Source organism: Pongo abelii, chromosome 3, assembly GCF_028885655.2.
Source record: "Pongo abelii isolate AG06213 chromosome 3, NHGRI_mPonAbe1-v2.0_pri, whole genome shotgun sequence".
Taxonomy (NCBI): domain Eukaryota; kingdom Metazoa; phylum Chordata; class Mammalia; order Primates; family Hominidae; genus Pongo; species Pongo abelii.
Window position 1 is genome coordinate 37,316,565 of NC_071988.2, and position 19,185 is coordinate 37,335,749.

At 43.0% G+C, this 19,185-nt stretch overlaps 1 protein-coding gene and 1 pseudogene across 19 annotated transcripts in view; one reads left to right on the forward strand and one right to left on the reverse strand.

The window, feature by feature from the left end:
* The window catches only part of TBC1D1 (TBC1 domain family member 1), a 255,708-nt gene that overhangs the window by 102,733 nt on the left and 133,790 nt on the right, over positions 1–19,185 (forward strand). The gene's annotated exons all lie outside the window — the stretch shown is intronic.
* Positions 11,107–13,916, reverse strand: LOC103890396 (proteasome activator complex subunit 2-like; annotated as a pseudogene).

Genomic DNA, 19,185 nt, shown 5'->3' on the forward strand with positions numbered 1-19,185 from the left:
TTTGTATTGCCATCAACAATCAATGAGAATTTCTTTTGCTCCTCACAGGCGTTTGATGTTGTATTCTGGAATTTGATTATTCTAATAGGTGTGTAGTGGTACCTCATAGATGTTTTAATTTATGTTTCTTTAATGACAGCTGGTGTAGTCCTACTCCCTTTCTTTTGATTAACTTTAAGGAACAGAAATAATGTTAGGCCAGGAGTGTTAGCTCACACCTGTGATCCCAGCACTTTGGGAGGCTGAGGTGGGTGGATCACTTGAGGCCAGGAGTTTGAGACCAGCCTGGCCAACATGGCAAAACCCTATCTCTAGAAAAATACAAAAATTAGCTGGGTGTGGTGGCGTGCACCTGTAATCCCAGCTACTTGGGAGGCTGAGGCACGAGAATGCCTTGAGCCTGGGAGGCAGAGGTTGTAGTTAGCCAAGATTGTGCCACTGCACTTTAGCTTGGGTGACAGAGTGAGACCCTGTCTCAAAAAAAAAAAAAAGGAAATGTTAGTGCTTTTGAATTTTATTTTAGAATGCACAGTAATATTCAGGAACATCTGTACAACCTATAGGAAGACCTTTATTTGGTTATATTTATGATATATATATTTTCTTGAGATGGAGTCTTGCTCTGTCGCCCAGGCTAGAGTGCAGTGGCGTGATCTCGGCTCACTGCAACCTCTCCCTGCCGGGTTCAAGCAATTCTCCTGCCTCAGCCTCCCGAGTAGCTGAGACTACAGGCACGCGCCACCATGCCTGGCTAATTTTTTTGTATTTTTAGTAGAGATGGGGTTTCACCATGCTGGCCAGGATGGTCTCAAGCTGCTGTCCTTGTGATCTGCCTGCCTCAGCCTCCCAAAGTGCTGGGATTACAGGCGTGAGCCACAGCGCCTGGCCTATATTTATGATATTTATGAATCTAATCTTAAGTATCTGGTTTTTCCATTTTAAAATTTCTATGATTTCTGATTTTGTTATTGGAAGAGTGATGAACAAGTACTCTGTGCTCTTTTGTTAAATGTATATGAAAGAGTTGACAGAAAAATTTCCTTAATTTTCATGCGCTTTGGTTATTTTCCTGTAAATTATTTTTATATGTGTCATGTTATAATGGGATTAGACTCACAGGCTCTGTTCTTTTACATTGGTTGAACTTGGCTAAGTTAACTCTGCTGACCCTGTTTTCTTGTCTCTGAAATGAACTTAATATATACTTGTTTTGTATTTATCTTTTTAAAAGTAGTTCCTATTTTAAAATCCATTAATGTCAAAATCTGCTTGGGAAATTGTGAAGACTATCTTCAGATGTAAACCATTTAAAACATGGTTGAATGGGCAGTTTAAGTTAATGGCATGTGTGGTATTAGGCAGGGTAGATACTGAGATGAGTAGGACATGGGCCCAGCCCTTGAGTAGCTTGCAGTCTAATGGGGAGAGGGAGACCTGTGGAGATAATTTAATTTTAATGTGATATATGCACGAAGAATCACTCAGCTGGGATTTCGGAGGAGACTAGAAGATGAGGTCTGAGTGAAGTCAAGGGTAATTGTAGGTCATTGATGTGGTGGATTATGAAAAGGAATAGTGAGGAAATACTAGTGGTAGTTTTCTAGCGCGTTTCAGAATGATTCCAGGTTGCTTTCCAACTGTTTACCTTGTTTTTGAGACCACTGATTTTTAACCTTGGGGAAGGCACATCACTTTAAATAAATTACTCAGACCTTTTCTTTCATACCAGCACTGCCTATGGCCCTCAAATACCTATCAGTAATTGTGGCTTAGGGTGGTGGTCTTTCTAGTAGGATTTAGTAATGTAATTATGGTATAACCAGAATGTCATCTTGAATGTAATTCCATTTGTTCTTTTTTACATGGGGAACTGACACCCAGAGCGATGAAGTAACTTGATTTGAACAAGATCACACAGCTAGTTTATGGCAGAACTTAAAAAGTTCTTGGACACCTGTTTTTGATGTACGTTGTTAATATTGCTCTGCTGATTTGTTTGCACTTTCATCTTCAAAATGTTTTACTAAAATCAAAACTATGCACATCTATCAAACAATATATTGTATTTCAGAATACTTTATTTATTTATTTATATTTTTGAGATGGAGTCTTGCTCTGTTGCCCAGGCTGGAGTGCAGTGGCGTGATCTCGGCTCACTGCAACCTCTGCCTCCCGGGATCAAGTGATTCTCCTGCCTCAGCCTCCAGAGTAGCTGGGACTACAGGCGCCCACCACCGTGCCTGGCTAATTTTTGTATTTTTACTAGAGATAGGGTTTCGCCATGTTGGCCAGGTTGGTCTTGAACTCCTGACCTCAAGTGATCTGCCTGCCTCAGCCTCCCAAAGTGCCGTGATTACAGGCGCGAGCCACTGTGCCTGACCCAGGATACTTTATTTAACCCCTTGATGAGTGTATTCTTGCAAATTTCAGGTCAAGATGCCTGCAGGGAAATGAGCAAGGAGAGGAAGCCTGAGTAGTCGGGTTGGGGTGGGTGGGGATCCTTTGATATGTGAAGGGTGTCTCTGCAGCCTGGCAGGACCAACCAGTTGTGTTAACTGTGCAAGAAGAAGCACAGCCTGAGTATTTGAAGAGAGTGCACGTTGCCAATGTCTAGTGTGGCTGTTTAGCTCCCTAGCACTGGGCTGCAGTGACCCACCCATTCACTGAGTGTTCCTGTTTCCCAGAAGGCATCCTCTAGGAGATGGGGTAGGTGTGTGTAATGGATCTCTTCCTTCTAATATGAGAGATTGACTTTGCTCAGAAAAACATCAACTACAAAGGGCATTTAATAGAAGGGACAATTATTTTAGCATGAATAACAAGGGAAGAGATGATTATATTTTTGAGAACTTTATATGTGCCAGCCATTGTGTTAGGAGAAGTCTCATAATTAATTTAATTCTCAAAATAATTGTGGCAGTAGTGGTATTATTTCCTCCTTCCCCCCTTTTTTTTTTTTTTTCAGGAAAGAAATATGAAGAAACTGAAATTCAGAAAGGCTAGGTACTGTGTCCTAGCTATTAATATTAAAGCTTGACTTGTTTGGCTCTAAATTCATATTTTATCTGTTGTACCTGCATTGTCTCTGTAATGGGGGTTACAACGCATGTTCAGGATGTGAAACAAGGGCAGCAGAGCTTAGAAAAATATCTTGTTCCACTGAGAAACTGAACTTTTTTTTTCCCCTTTCTTAGGTGAGAGACATAAAACATTCAACTGATCTGCTTTTAAAAATAGATATACCATATGGAAACTATACAAGAAGTGTAACATTTTTTTAAATCCCTGAATTTTGTGATGTTCTCAGTTAGGGAGAGAAGGAAACAGGAAATAAGAGAAAAATCACATAGAATATTGAAGGTGAAGATTGGGAGGAGGTTAAGACAATTCAATGATAGACCGAAAGAGGTCAGTTTTGAGTGACCACATGAGATTGCATTTTCTCGTTGACTTGAGTTGTGGATTTTAGAGTGTTTTCACTTATTCTCTGATATTCTTTTCAAAGTACCACAGAACCATGTTTCATAGTTATTCAGCTTACCTGGAAAGTTCTCTTTAGGAGTCGATTCTGCGTAGACTCTCCAGAGCATCATACTGTGGATGTTTTATCGGCCTATAGATAGTGCACTAGGCAGGCAGTAGCAGGCGTGGAGTGCAGGTCCCAGTGTGCTCTGTTTGCTGTTTAGCCTTGGCTAGGCAACAGTGGGAAAGATGATCAATGCCAGGTGCCCATCAGGTGGCCTTGTTTGGCATCAGGTGAGCTGATGTAAGTGCATGTAAACTGTCAAACACTCTTTCGGATGAGCTTGTCTAGGAACAGCAGGGTGTAGCTACATGTTTCCAATACATTTTTTGACCTAGGGCAAGTTATACTTGTCTGGGCCTCAGTCCTTGATCTATAAAATGAGAACGTTGTGTTAAATGATTGCTACAGTTGTATTTAGTTCAGAATCTGTGTCTCTGTGACTGCAAGTCAAGCCAGCTATCTTAGATTGTCTACCTTTGATAAGGAGGAAAGGGCCCCTGAAATCATTGGTCTAGGTCAGATCTCTCCACTGGTTACCAGTGGAGGGATGACCTTAAGTAAGTTATTTTTTTCTCTAGACATTAATGTGTTCATCCATTAAAGGGGGGATAGTAAACAGCTGTCCTCCAAGCTGTTGACGATTTATCCACATAACACACTTAGTACCTAGATTAAGCATTTAGTACACGTGAACCATCATCATCACTGAATTTAGGGGTGGAGAAAGACTTTTGTAGTTGCTTGGCTGTATTCCCTCTTTTTAAGGATGAAGAAACATGAAGCCTACTATAGGTGAGATGTCTTTCCCAAAGCCACAGCTAAGATCCAAACAGAGCTCTTTGCATCACCTGGCACTCACTCAAATGGAAACCAAAAATAAAATTTGAAGCACCCCAACTGACCGATGGACCGCCCCCTCCTCAGTCAAGGGCATTCCAGAGAAACCTGAAAAACTCGTTCAGGTCGTGATGGGAAAGGGGACATGCTTCATTATACCTTCCTCTCTGGAATTCAGGCACAACTGACCAGCGTGAACATTAAAACAGAGATCTTAAGACTGCCAAAACAGATCTCAAATTCCAACCTAACTCTAGTCTAACATCACTTGACATAGCAGGCCCTGAAAGAAATTGAAGTATTTTACCACAAAATATATTTCTTTGGCATATTTTGAAATGGCCCTGGAAAGCTGTCTCTTGTGGGGAAAATCTACTTTCTCTAAAGAATCCTCTTCCCTTTCCAGATCTTTTCCTTGAACCAGGAGAAAATTAACTAAGAGTCTGGCACATTTTTTGTTAGGTCTGATGAGATCTCTGAAGCCTGCCACCTGGAGGCCTCATCTGCATGATAAAAACCTTGGTCTTTACCCAGGTTATGACCTTGTCTTAACCTACACACTTATTTCCGTTAATTCCAGATCTCTAGATAATAACGCTTTCAACTAATTGCCACTCAGAAAATCTTTGAATCCACCTGTGACTTGGAACCTCCCCTCCACCTTCAAGTTGTCCCACCTTTCCAGACCAAACCAATGTACACCTTACATATATTGATTGATATCTTATGTCTCCCTAAAATGTATAAAGCAAGCTAAAGCCCCGACCACCTTGAGCACATGTTCTCAGGACCTCCTGGGGTTGTGTCATGGGTGATGGTCCTCACATCTGGCTCAGAATAAATCTCTTTAAATGTTTTACAGAGATTGATTCTTTTTGCTGACACTAATATTTAGATTCTTTCTGTTGTTCTAGCACATTCTGCATGAATTAAACATAAACCCTGATCCCTAGTACAGAACAAGAGCAAACTGCTTTCTTTAGGCCACATGTAACTTAGATCAGTTAAGGGGAAAATGGGGGAGAGAGGATGACATTGGCTTCTGCCACCAGCAGACTGTGTGACCTTGCCCAAGGTCACAGCTCTGTGCCATTAGTTCCCCTTCCCTGAAACAGGCGTAGGGAGGGACTCCTTGGCAGTTTCTGGTCTTTTTCATCTCTCAAAGTGCAGTGAGGAATTTCTTCATGGCTAAGGCTGTTAGACTCCAGAAAATAGTTTGCCAGCCAAAGACATAGAGTTTCCAATTTTGGAATACTTTAAAAATAGGAAGGAAGTTTATTTGTTTAGCAGAATTTATAATTGTAGGACTGCCCAAGGCAGAGAATTAGCCAAATGGTATTTTGCGGAAGTTCTTTTTAAAGGGTGGGCCTGAAGGAAACCAGTCATTAGGTGGAAATAAACTGTCAGATTTTTGAGACGTTATTTGCTTAGAGACATTTACACTGGTCTATTGTGACAGTCTCTATTGTGTTAGGCTTTTAAAAGAAATATGTAAGTTTCCCAGTTTAAAATGTTAGAGCAAGTGTCCAGTCCGCGGCCTGTGGGCTGCATACAGGCCAGGATGGTTTTGAATGTGGCCCAAAAGAGATTCATCAACTTTCTTAAAACGTTGAGATTTTTTTTTAAGCTAATCAACTATCATTAGTGTTAATGTATTTTATGTGTGGGCCAAGACAATTCTTCCAACGTGGCCCAGGGAAGCCAAAAGATTGGATACCCCTGTATTAGAACTTGTAAAATTTGACTTCAGAAACACAACCAAAAGCCCGCTTATGAGTAAGGAGTTTGTGGCCCCTTGTGTACTGATTATTAATCAATTAATTGTATAATCATGAAATATTGCTAGTACATCTAAGGCCAAAGCCTTCTTATGGTTCCAGAAAAAGCTGTATTCCTGAATTTCCAGGTGAAGGGAGGGGATTCGCCTTCCATTTCCAGAAATTAGTGAATGTAATACATAGGGATTTTTATTACACTAGTGTTTCAGTAGAAGCAGCCCTTCAAGTCTGTGCCATCCAGTTTTGGTGTACCTGAAAGAACATCGTACCAAAGTTTGATTTTTGTCAATTCTCTAGTGTGTTAATCAGCTGAGAATGTGGTCTCTGGATATTTTTCCCCAAGGAAAGAGCTTGATGTACTAGACCACCAGACCACACAACTCTGTATTTGTTTTGCAATAACTACACTATTTGGGGGAGTAGTGTGGTGTTGCCAGACGTTCTTGGTCAAGAAATCTGGCCGCTTCAAGCTCAGTGTTGATCACAATCTATTTCTTTTGCCTCTACTCTGTGGCAGGCACTTGAGACACAACTGCCAAGATGAGAGAGACCCAGCTGCTGACCTGGGGCGGGGGTGGGTGGGGGAAAGGCGGTGAAGGCAGTCACAGAGTCAGCCTGCCAGAAAGCAGGTGAGGAACTGTAAACCTCTGAGTAGCCCCTTGGTATACAGAGGTAATAATTTCCCAAATGTAGTAAATCCCACTTTACAACCTCACGGTTAATTTTGATCAGGGATAAGTAGAACTGACTATACACTGTTAACTTAGATATTGTCCTTCTCAAAAACATCATTTTTATTCTGGGTGACAGAGATTTGGCTTGGATGTGGGTGTTAAGAACAGTCCACAGTGTCCTGGACTACCTCTCCGCCGATCTGGGGGCTCTTTAAACCTCTCTAACAAGTTTTTGTGCTAATCCTGACTGAGTAGATGGAGGCAGTGGAGCCCAGCTGACCTGTCACTATGGGGCAGAGGGTGACTCTACCCTCAAGCCCTGCATGAAGACCCCAGGGTGGGCACCACAGCCCTTTACAGTCACTTAGCACCTGCTGCTGAACATGAGCGTGCAGACCTGGTAAGGCTTGTGAGTTTCAGAGAATTCCTGCAAGTCCCTGGAAATGTGGGCACTGGCGGCTCTTCTCTCTTTTTTAAAAAATTTAGTGGACTTAGAGGTTTTAGCCTAATAAGGAAATTTTACACCGGACGATTTTATCCCAATTAAAAGCAAATCATAGGGACCCAGTGTGGCCTAAAAAACTAGTCCTTACTGGGGAGGTCTAGTTGTGTCTAGCCTGGCTCTGTGACCAGATGCCAGCCATTCCAGCCTCCTGTGGCTGCATTTCATCCCGAAAGTGAATAAGTTGAGTGAGTGATTCAAAGGTCCCATCCAAGGGGTGACAAAGAATATTCCAGGTGGAAGAAACTGCATGAGCAAAGGTAAGGAGGTGGGAGGTGGAAACCCAAATGAACAGAGGCTTAGGAGGTGTGTTCGGAACATGTTTGGTACAAACGGAACTTACAGAGAAAGAAGCCAGGTGAAATAAGGCAGGAAGAGTTGAGTGGAGCCCCATTGGTGGGAGACCCTGAGGGTTAGCAGGACTGTGTTTGTTCTGGTAGAGATTGCAGAGGAGCCCTAGAAGGTTTGTGAGCAGGAGGCTGACCCCATCAGACCTGTGTTTCCAGAAGATCAGGCTGTGCTGGATAGCAGGATGGATGTAGGGAGATGCCAGAGGTGGCAGAGGAGAGGTCTTGCTGGGGTCTGGCTGAAGCAAGTGTAGGCCCGGACCAGCGCTTGAGGTTTTGGGCTCATGGTGAGAGAATATACACCCAAACAGCTGAGGGGAAGAGGGAGTAAGGAGAAAGAAGAGCAGAAGCCACTTACCAGGTTTTGATCCCAGTTACCTAGAAGGCATTTGGGAAACAAGGAAGTAGGAAGAAAGGCCTGTTTTAAGGAAAAGAGAATGAGCTTAATGTGGATATTTTAAGGTCAAGGACTAGAAGTCTGGTGATTCTTTTTTTTTTGAGACAGAGTCTCGCTCTATCACCTAGGCTGGAGTGCAGTGGCGCGATCTTGGCTCACTGCAAGCTCCGCCTCCCGGGTTCACGCCATTCTCCTGCTTCAGCTTCCCGAGTAGCTGGGACTATAGGCGCCTGTCACCACGCCTGGCTTGTTTTTTGTATTTTTAGTAGAGACGGGGTTTCACCGTGTTAGCCAGGATGGTCTTGATCTCCTGACCTCGTGATCTGCCCGCCTCGGCCTCCCAAAGTGCTGGGATTACAGGCGTGAGCCACCATGCCTGGCCGATTCTTTTTCTTCTTTTTATTTTTTTGGAGACAGAGTCTCACTCTGTCCCCCAGGCTGGAGTGCAGTGGCGGGATCTCAGCTAACTGCAACCTCCGCCTCCTGGGTTCAAGTGATTCTCCTGCCTCGGCCTCCCGAGTAGCCAGGATTACAGGCGTGTGCCACCATGCCCAGCTAATTTTGTATTTTTAGTAGAGATGGGGTTTCACCATGTTAGCCAGGCCGGTCTCGAACTCCTGACCTCAGGTGATCCGCCTGCCTCAGCCTCCCAAAATGCTGGGATTACAGGCATGAGCCACCGCGCCTGGCCTGGTGATTCTTTAAATAGGTGATTGGAACTGTTAGCGAAGTTTAGGAAAGAATTTGGAGCTGGAAATGTAGAGAAAGAAATCATCTTTCTTAGTTTTTGGGGAGTAGACGCCATCCTGAGAGAGAGGGAGAGACAGAGAGAGAGAGAGAGAGAATCAGAATACTATAAAGAATCTTTTTTAAGATGTCTATGAAATGAAAGATTTTACTAAATACATTCTTTATTTTATTTTTTTCCTCTTGTAACTAAATCAAGATGAAGCCTTGCTTTTGAAAATGTCATTAGGATTCAGAGACTACAATTCCCACTTGGTAGATGGAGTTCTTGTTCCTGCATTGTGGTGAGTGGATCAAAGTTCAGTTCCAGCAAGTCACTGAAGCCCCTCAACATACAGTAGCGCTCCCTTGGCATTGGACAAACAACAAAGCTTTTTTTTTTGAGATGTGGTCTCGCTCTGTTGCCCAGGCTGGAATGCAGTGGCGCAATCTCAGCTCACTGCAACCTCCACCTCCCGGGTTCAAGCAATTCTCCTGCCTCAGCCTCCCAAGTAGCTGGGATTACAGGCACCCGCCACTGTACCCGGCTAATTTTTGTATTTTTAGTAGAGGCGGGGTTTCACCATGTTGGCCAGGCTGGTCTCGAACTCCGGACCTCAAGTGATCCACCCACCTTGACCTCCCAAAGTGCTAGCATTAAGGGCGTGAGCCACCGCGCCCGGCCACAACAAAGCTTTGAGCACATTCCCAGCATCAGCTCTTGGCTGATGAAGCCAGTCTTTATCTCCTGTCAGCCTTGGTTTTGGTATTGGTTTTCCAGAAATTCCCTGATTGTAAAATATCTGATCTTGTGAAAATGAAGTCAGCACTTCCCAGAATTTGAGAGGCCTGAAGGGGGAGTAAAAACCGATTTCAAATCCTGCCTGGAGGGAACCTACTCAGGAGGCCCTGGAAGGTGGAGGCAGGCTCTCATTGCCTGTCTTTATTAAATAAAGCCCTAAAGCCCTAGACTGTGGTGCTCGAACCTTTTTAAGGGATGCCTGACTCCTCGAGAAGTCTGTACCGTTTGAATGAGCTCTAGTTGAAAGAAAGGTTTTTATAATATATTCGAAGTGGAAATCTTTCTTACTTTGTTTTTTTGTTTGTTTTTTGAGACGAGGTCTTGCTCTGTCACCCGGATGAAGTGCAGTGGCACAGTCTTGGCTCACTGCAGCCTTGAACTCCCAGGCTCAAATGATTCCCCTGCCTCAGCCTCCTGAATAGCTGAGACTGTAGGTGTGCACCACTGTGTTGCCCAGGCTGGTCTTGAACTCCTGGGTTCAAGCACCCACCTGCCTCATCCTCCCAAAGTGCTGAGACTACAGACGTGAACCACCACGCCCAGCCTCTTTCTTTCCCATTTATGAGAAGCGTGGAGCTAATGCCTCTTTCCTGCGACAGATTTCTAAAGGCTGCTGCCATGTCTCCCCTTCCCAAGCCAGAGGCATTTTTATCTTCTTCCCCCAGCCTCTGTTCATGCATTTTATGACCCGTGTTGCTGCTGCTTTTAAAGTGTCCTAAAACCAAAAATGAAACTTGCTGTGTGACCTGATCAGCAAGAAGGAGGGTGAGGCTGTGACCCCTCTCTTAGTGTGAGGATGACATTTCTCCTAATGCCCTAGGCTTTTTGTTCCTTTTCATTCTTTTGTTCTCCAGGCCATTCTGCTGGCTTATTTTGGCCTTACAGTCAGTTACAATCCTTAAATCTTTTTCACATGAACTTTTGGCAAGCTTGGGTCTAACTCCATGGATGATTAGAGCTGAGGGCTTTTTTGTTTTTTTTGCAACTTACATACTTAACCTGTATCACCATGTTCTTGATGTTGGCATTTTTTTGGTTTTGTTTTGTGGGTATTTTTTTATTTTTGTATTTTCATCCTATTAGCCAATTTATTTTTGTAGAATAGTAGAATTTGGAACTAGAAGTGATTTTAAGAGTACTGCCGTTCGTTCCCTTCAATACTGACACAACAGCCCTGGGGAAACTGACCTGGAGCGATGGGTGCTAAAAGGAGATGAGATTTTCTTCCTCATATGCTAGGAGCCTGGACAGATAAAGGTGTAAAGAAAAATGTTAGCAGAGGGTTAGGCACTGGCTACGAATTAAGACTTGGAAACTTTGTTGTCTGTGCAACTTCATACTGTTTCATTCTTGTCCTGTACAGTATTTCTTTGATTTCCTTCATCTGTAAAAGCAGGAAGAAAATATTTGCCACTCAGTTCTGCTTTTTAGGTATCAAATGCTAGGATACAACCTGAGGTTTCTTTCCCCACCCCCTTACAAAGTATATATCATTTGTTTTCCTTCCAGCCCTGGGCTCAGTACACAGATGGTTTCTCTTCACCCTTTGGGTTGCGGTTTTCTCCAGGTTGGTGCTGATGATATGATAAAGCTCAGCACAGAAGGCCTTCAGGTCCAGTACCCTGGCCTTGACCTCCCCATAGGCCGTCTTATCTCACTTTTGCACCAACACCTGGTAATCCATTACAGGGGTCTCCTTGGAGGCCTTGGCCACAGCATCCCCGTGTTCTGAGGAGTATTTGGAAATGGTTGTCTGGAAGGCTTCCACTTTGATCTTAACTGCATTCACCCTCTCCAGCACCTTCTCCTGGATTGCTCCCCCAAATCATTTCCATCCTCAGTCTTGGGGATCAGGTGCTGGATCCATGTGATCACCAGATGCATTTCTCTTTGAGAATCCAGACTTCTGACTTAACCATGGCAAGCAGCGACAGGACCTTCTCATTCCCAGGGAGAAATCCACACTCAAGGACTTCTTTCTTCTCCTGCCTCTCTGTTTCCACCTCATCCTTGGGTGGGGGTTCTGGGATGGGGATGTCCAGTGGGGCCCAGAGGGAGGTCAGGCAGCTACAATGAGGGAATCCTTTTGCAAGGCCTATGCGGGTGTATGATTTTCTGTGGCAAGAATCTGTAGAGGAATTCCTTGGCTTCTTGGGAAAGCTCTTGCCTGAAGACATGCACCTGGGTGCCGGCCTTCCTGCTCAGGCACCCACCACAAGGCTTGGCCGTGCAGCTTCAGTTGCTGGATCTCTGGTCTTCTAGCCAGTCGCCCGGGCTTTCACATTCACAGCCTGAGTATTATCAATATATATTGAAGTTATCTAACATTTATAACTCCGAGAATGCCAAGGAGCAATGAATAGTATTGTTATTGTTACCCTTGGTATTGTGTGCAGTCTAAAATATATAAAGTGGAAAATGGATTAGACTACTTTTAACTAACATCCTTTATTGGCAAAAGTTCTGATTTGCCTGTTGATCAAAGTTAAAGAAAAGGAGTGGTTACTTGTTGAGTGTAGTTGATTTCAAGAACTGAAATGGTGTGAGAGGAAAACCTGTTTCTACCACTGATAAGAATGAAGATCTGGGTTCTTGAACACATGTGGTAAGTTTTACTCAAGAATGCAGTTAGTGCTGTAAAGCTAGTCTGGCATATTTTAAAATTGTAAATAATTGATAGTTATAACACATGCTCAGAGCCCTTTCCTGTGATTGAGGCTGGCACTCATGAATTAGTGTAATTTTCTATTCATTTGGAAATGTGTAAATTTCTATTCATTTGGAAATGACCATGGACCTCAAAGATGATGACAGGGCTGTGGCTGGGCTGTACTGTACGTTTGTGCAAGTTGCGGGCTGCACAAAGGCACCCAGCCAGTGGCACAAGCAAGGACTGAGATCCAACCCACACTTGGCTTACCAAAGTCGGCCACCCATGGGTTTTTGTCTGTGAGGGAGAGAACAGGGGTTTGGCTTTTTAAGATTTGGACAAAGGCACTGTATATTTGAGGCGTAGTCTATACTATGAATTATTTTGTTTTTAAAAAATTAATTTTGGTGCTGTCAAGGTGATTCCATACTGTGTCCACATATGTAATAATTTGAATCACATTTATTTTACTGCAATTCCTGAGAAGGGACAAGAGTATTTATCTGGTTAACATGCTAACGGTTTATCTAAACTCAAGCTTGAACCATCAGCTTCATGAAACAGACCAGCGCTTAGTATTATCACAATTTTAATTTAAGCTACAAATCTTCTTCTTAGATAATTATCTATGCAAATGCAGGGGCAGTCTTTTGAATATTGCTTTTAGACTGCCATCTAAAATTTTTGGTTTCTGGGGTTTATTTGGAAGTTTGTTTTTGTATTGTATTGTGCTTCCTGACTTAAAGGCTTTTGTGTGTTATGTCATGAAGCATTTGGGGGCACTTAGAACTGTATGCCGTTTCACTTGTACATTAAAAGAGTTTATCCTAAGATGAAGATTTTTTTCTTCTTTCCAAATGATTTTGCCCCTAGAAGTTTTACCTAGTAGCAGTAGATGGTAACCTTGAAAAGACTAAAGCTTAAGAAAAATGTACTTTTAAAAAAATTAAAAATAACCTTTTTTATGATTACAAAAATACATATATGTGAAAAATAACATACTGATAAGCCCAAATACATATTCCTACCACCCAGAGACCACCACACGTAGTCCCTTCCAGATCTGTTTTATTAATAAGCACTATTTAAAATTCTGTCTCTTTTGCTGGAAATAAGTAGAAGAAATAACAGCTGTTCATATACATATACTTTTTTTTTTTTTAAAGAGAATTTTTTGCTAGAATGCCAGAGTAGACTGAGGGTGGATGGGTGAGGGGATTATTCTCTGAGCTGCAGCACACCCTGGTTTCACTGTCTGCACAGTTTCCACTTTTTGTTCAGGAATAAGATGTCCTTGAGAAGAGAAAACCCATATGAATAAATATTGAGTTGTAACTTGTATTCAGATTTCTGGATTTTTTTTGGTCACAGTGGTTCTGCCATCTAGCCACTGAGCCCTCCCAACCTTTCCCCGTCCTCAGCCTTCATCTGTCACTTTCAGTTACCACTTCTTGCCAGCTTTACCTTCTAGATAGTTCTTGACTTCATCCTCTCCTCTCCATTTGTATTGCCACTGCCCTAGGTGAGATTGTCACTTCTCTCTCCTCAGTTGCTTGTCTCTTCCTTCATCAGTGATGTATTCACTCTGGGTGTGAGGGGCAGTGCCAGGCACTGGGTTACAAGACCCCTGTCTCCAGTGACTGTCTCCTTGAGGACGAAGGCAGGTGAATGAGCCATTGCCGCTTCATCTTCCTGCCTGTCATCCTTCCTCTGCTGTTTTGTCCATCAAGCCCATACTCTCCCCAGCAGCCCTGGCGATCTGTTGAAAATGCAAACCTGGCCAAGTCCCCACCTTGCAGGCCTCAGCTGTCTCAGTCTCAGCTGTTTGCTGGCAGCTGGGTCGGGCTGTCCTGGGCCTCCTCCACACCTCCCTCCTTGCCTGCCTCCCCTGACTAACCGGGCCTCCTCGCTCTTAGGCGGTTTTCTCTGCCCCTCCCCTCCTGACCTCCCCTCTGTACCCGTGGTCAGTCTCCTTGCCTCTGTTGCCTTGTTTTCTAAATCATGTTACTTGTCTGTCCCCACTCTTCAGCCCAGTGCACAGCACAGTTTCTGACCTGATAGTCTGCCTTCTGTAAAATGGGAACGAGGGTGTCTTCCTCAGAGTGTTGGTGTGAGGATTAAATGAGATATAATCCACAGAAAGCATGGCCTCTGGCACACAGTGGGTGCTGATAAGTGGTATTGATGCCTGAGATATTGTATTAACTTAAATGACCGGGTTGAAGAGAAGGTGTCAGAAATTTAGGTTCCTCCATGTGTATTTGATTATATAAAATGTTGTTGGTCACACTTTCCCTACATCATATTAGGTAAAGTTAGAAAGTGAAGGCTTTTCCACCAGGCACGGTGACTCTCGCCTGTAATCTCAGCACTTTGGGAAGCCAAAGCAGGTGGATCACTTGGGAAGTCAGGAGTTCAAGACCAGCCTGGCCAACATGGTGAAACCCTGTTTCCACTAAAAATACAAAAATTAGTCGGGTGTGGTGGTGGGCGCCTGTAATCCCAGCTACTCCGGAGGCTGAAGCAGGAGAATCGCTTGAACCCGGAGGCAGAGTTTAGTTACAGTGAGCTGAGATCAAGCCACTGCACTCCAGCCTGGGTGAGTGAGACTCCGTCTCAAAACAAACAAGCAAAAACAGAAAAACAAAAGAAAGTGGAAGGGTTTTATGTTTCATGTTTAACCTACATGTTGTAGGTAAAGTTTACCTGCAACACTTTGGTGTATTTTCAAGTAAATATATTTAATCAAAGTGAATTACTGTTACATTATGCATTTTACACTTTTAGAGAAACAGAAACTGCCTCACACATTAAAGTGTGTGTGTTAAGCAAATACTCTGATGTAGGCCTGTAGGGTACACAGAAACGAATCAAACAGCATCCTGCCCCCAGCGCGTGGTGTAGGGGAAGGACTCAGGGCCATGACAGGTGTTACAGCAGAAGACCAGGTGCCGTCAGGACCTGGGAGAGCAAGCCTGTAGGGGAGGAAGGGGAGGAGATATTTGGGTTGGATCTGGAAGAACCTGCAGACACTAGTGGAGGAGAGTCAGTGAAAGAACATTCTAGAGGAAAGACTTGCCCACTTGCCTGCAGTGGTTGTCAGATGTGAGCTGCAACCTAATTAACAGTTTCTTGAAATGAGATATCAAAGGTATTTATTGGGTATGCTTTTCTTATTTTTCCATTGGCAGTGATAATATCAAGTTGACAGTTGAAAATGCTTTTCCATCTGTTTCTGTATTGGACTGAGTTGTCGTGTTCCAAGGACTAGCTAGGCAATACATCACATCAGACTAAAATTGAGTACTTGTAACATTTGAAAAGATTATAATGTGCTGGTATTGATGAAGAATTTATACTGTGTAGAAATTAATTCCATTATTCTAACTAATGGACACTTGAGTTTTGCCCCATTAGAATTTGCTCTTCATGTTGATTTTAATTTCTTTGATGACTATAGTGTTTGGCGAGGCTTTCTCATTTTCAGGTGGATTTGTTTGCACTGGAATGGTGGGGCTGGCTTTATTGCATTAGTCATATATGCAATACATATGCACCATGGTCCCAAGACATGACTCGTGGTGGTGGTGATTGTATTTTTGAGATGTAGCTGATACCTCCCATCCCCTGGACTTCCTTTGGTTCACATCTTTATTTTCACTAACCAGTAATTGAAAGTCTAATATTTTCTTCGATTTTGAATGTAGTCAGCAAACCCAGTAGCATTACAGATAGAGTATCCCTTATCCGAAATGCTTAGGACCAGCAAGTGTTGTAGATTTTGGGCTTTGGAATATTTGCATTGTACTCACCAGTTGAGCATCCCAAATCTGAAAATCCAAAATGCTCTGATGAGCATTTCCTTTGAGTGTCATGTCAGTGTTGAAAAGTTTCCAATATTGGAGCATTTAGATTTTGGATATTTGGACTAGGGATACTCAGCCTGTAGCAGTTCCTGTGACTATAACATCAATAAAATCACAGTACCATGATCTGTTTCTACTCTGAACACTTCTGACATCAGATGTGTCAGAGTTTTCCCCACACCAGCAACCAGTTCTCTGATTCTCTGGTCACCAACTGGGTCTCCAGTGATCAGTTAAATTCTGACACTAACAACCTGAAGTTAGCACAGACCCCACAAGTTAAGGGCTCAGTCTCACAAGACTGCCCCAAGACACCCACTGACCTGCTATAAATCAAGTTCCCACCACCTCCTCCTCAGGGTTAGTCATTTGCTAGAATGGCCCACAGAACTTAGAACACTCTTTGCTTACATTTACTGGTTTATTATAAAGAATACCACTCAAGGCCGGGCGTGGTGGCTCAGGCCTGTAATCCCAGCACTTTGGGAGGCCGAGGCGGGCGGATCACCAGGTCAGGAGATAGAGACCATCCTGGCTAACACGGTGGAACTCTGTCTCTACTAAAAATACAAAAAGTTAGCCGGGCGTGGCAGCGGGCACCTGTAGTCCCAGCTACTCGGGAGGCTGAGGCAGGAGAATGGCGTGAACTCGGGAGACGGAGCTTACAGTGAGCCGAGATCGGGCCATTGCACTCCAGCCTGGGTGACAGAGCAACACTCCATCTCAAAAAAAGAAAGAAAGAAAGAAAGAATATCACTCAAGAACAGCCAAATGGAAGAGATGCATAAGGCAAGGTATGGGAGGGGTTTTGGGGTGTTTAGAGCTTCCATGCCCTCTTTGGGCCTGCCACCTAGCAACACCTCGATAAGTTCATCAACCCAGGAGCTCCCTGAATCCCACCATTTAAGGGTTTTTATGAAGTTTCCAATATGTGAACATAATGGATTAAATCATTGGCCATTGGTAACTAATTCACCTTTCTCCCCTCCCAGGAGATATAGGTTAGAGAGTAGGGTGAAAATCCCAACCCTCTAATCACAAAGTTGGTCCCTCTGGCAACCAATGCCAATTCTAAAGCTATCTAGGGCCCAAAAAAGACTCACCTTATCAGCATAAACTCAGGTACAGTTGATAGGGGCTTATTATGAGTAACAAAAGGCATTCCTAATATTACCCAGTTCCCTCAGGAAATGCCAAGGGTTTTAGATGCTCTTGTGTCAAGACCAAATAGTTCTTATATCACGATATCACGTCAGTTATTTCCGTATGCCTTACAGTTTTTACATCTCTCAAATACTGTATATGTTCATCATTACTTTGAGTTACAGTAGGTTATTGACTTGCTGCTTGATCTTGTTAAATATGGCAATAAACACTTAGTACTATATCATAATTGTTTGGATAATTCCCTTTCAGCATAATTGAATCTTTTGCCATCCCTTGTGTTCTAATTTATGCATTTGAGAACTTTATTCTGCAGGGTCCATAGGCTTTACCAGCCTGTGAGAGGGGTCTATGGCACAAAAAGTTTAAGAATCTCTGCTTCAGTCCCTGGGATGTGCTTGAGAGAGAGCATGCCTGCATTCGTTCAGGATTAGTAGGAATGTGGGGTATGTAATTGAGATACTGTCTCTCACCTAAGACTAATCCCATATAGTCAGCAGCACACAATTTAACAAAACCTCAGTCGCTCTTGTGGGCATTGTAATATGTACCCAGCATAAAAAAGAAAGGGTTAAACTACATTCTCTGTAGGCTTTGAAAAAATATACTAAGCAGTTCCCATCCAAAAATATTTAAAATAAAAATAGCCAGACACAAAGTCTTCAGCTGTCTAGAAAAATCTTATAATACAAAAGGAATTACTCCCTGTGTTTCTGGTTTACTATTTTTACAGCATCTGTTTCTTCTGCAAATATTTGTTGTATGCCCACTATGCTCAGGCATTGTGTTGGGAGATTTACAGATTTATGGCGGTTTTCTCTTCTAAGACCTATTTGAAATATGTCTTTCTCATTACTTAAACACTTTGAAGTCATTAGATCATTTTGCATTGCAATCATTTATACATTGAGCAGACTTCTTGAATACTTGCAGTATGCCAGACAGTGTACTAGGCACTTTGTCCTACATAAGTAGCACAATAGACAGTAATCCTACTCTCTGGGAGCTGACCTTTATTTAGGTGTTTTGTGCTCTGAGGCTTAGAACGTGCCATAAAAACTGCTTGACACTCTTAAAAATTATGGGTGGCCATTATTTTAGATTGAGCTTCTGTACTGGGCCCCAGCTGAACATACCAAACCAAAATGGAGTCACTTATGCTAAAGGTGATGTAATCAAACTGAAATGTTAAGAAAGCAGACGGATCCCAGAACAGACCAGTTTTTCCTGAAAACAGGAGATTCCAGTCTACCTGACTCAGCGTAGCAAGGAAGTCCCTTCTGCTTTATTTAGCCCTTACAGAAAAGTAGCCTGAAGTAACCTGATGTTAACCAGTCAGCTTTTTCTATTCTGTTTCTTTGTTTCCATCTTACAATACCTACTGTTCTGCCATTGCCTGGTGGGAGCTTTCATTCAATTTGGTAGAATGGAGTCTGCCCTGATGTATGAATCGTGAATAAAATACAATTAGATCTATAACTAAATTTGTTGTAATTGTGTCTTTTGATACCACTCACAGACCTCGTGTATTTTGTAAGGTAGTGTTTTTCACACTCTGTTCCTCTGGGTGTTTATGATGTCTAGGGCTGGCAGAAGGAAGGAGGGGGACATGTTCTGTTTCCTCAGCCCCATTTTAATCAGAACATTCATACTCATATTTGAGATTGCCGGAAAGTTGAGGATGGGGTAAGATGGAGAGTTTTGTTGCCTACAGGGTGTTTGGAAATTTGGTCAAAGGTTTGAACATGACTGGCATTATCTATTGCCTGCTGATATTATAGAAATTATTTTTGTCATTTACTATTCGTTCTGTACTGAAAGGTAGATGGAAGCTTGTTGCCTCTAGGTACTGATATTTTAATAAAGTTGGCAGTCAGATGTGGTGGCTCACGCCTGTAATCTCAGCACTTTGGGAG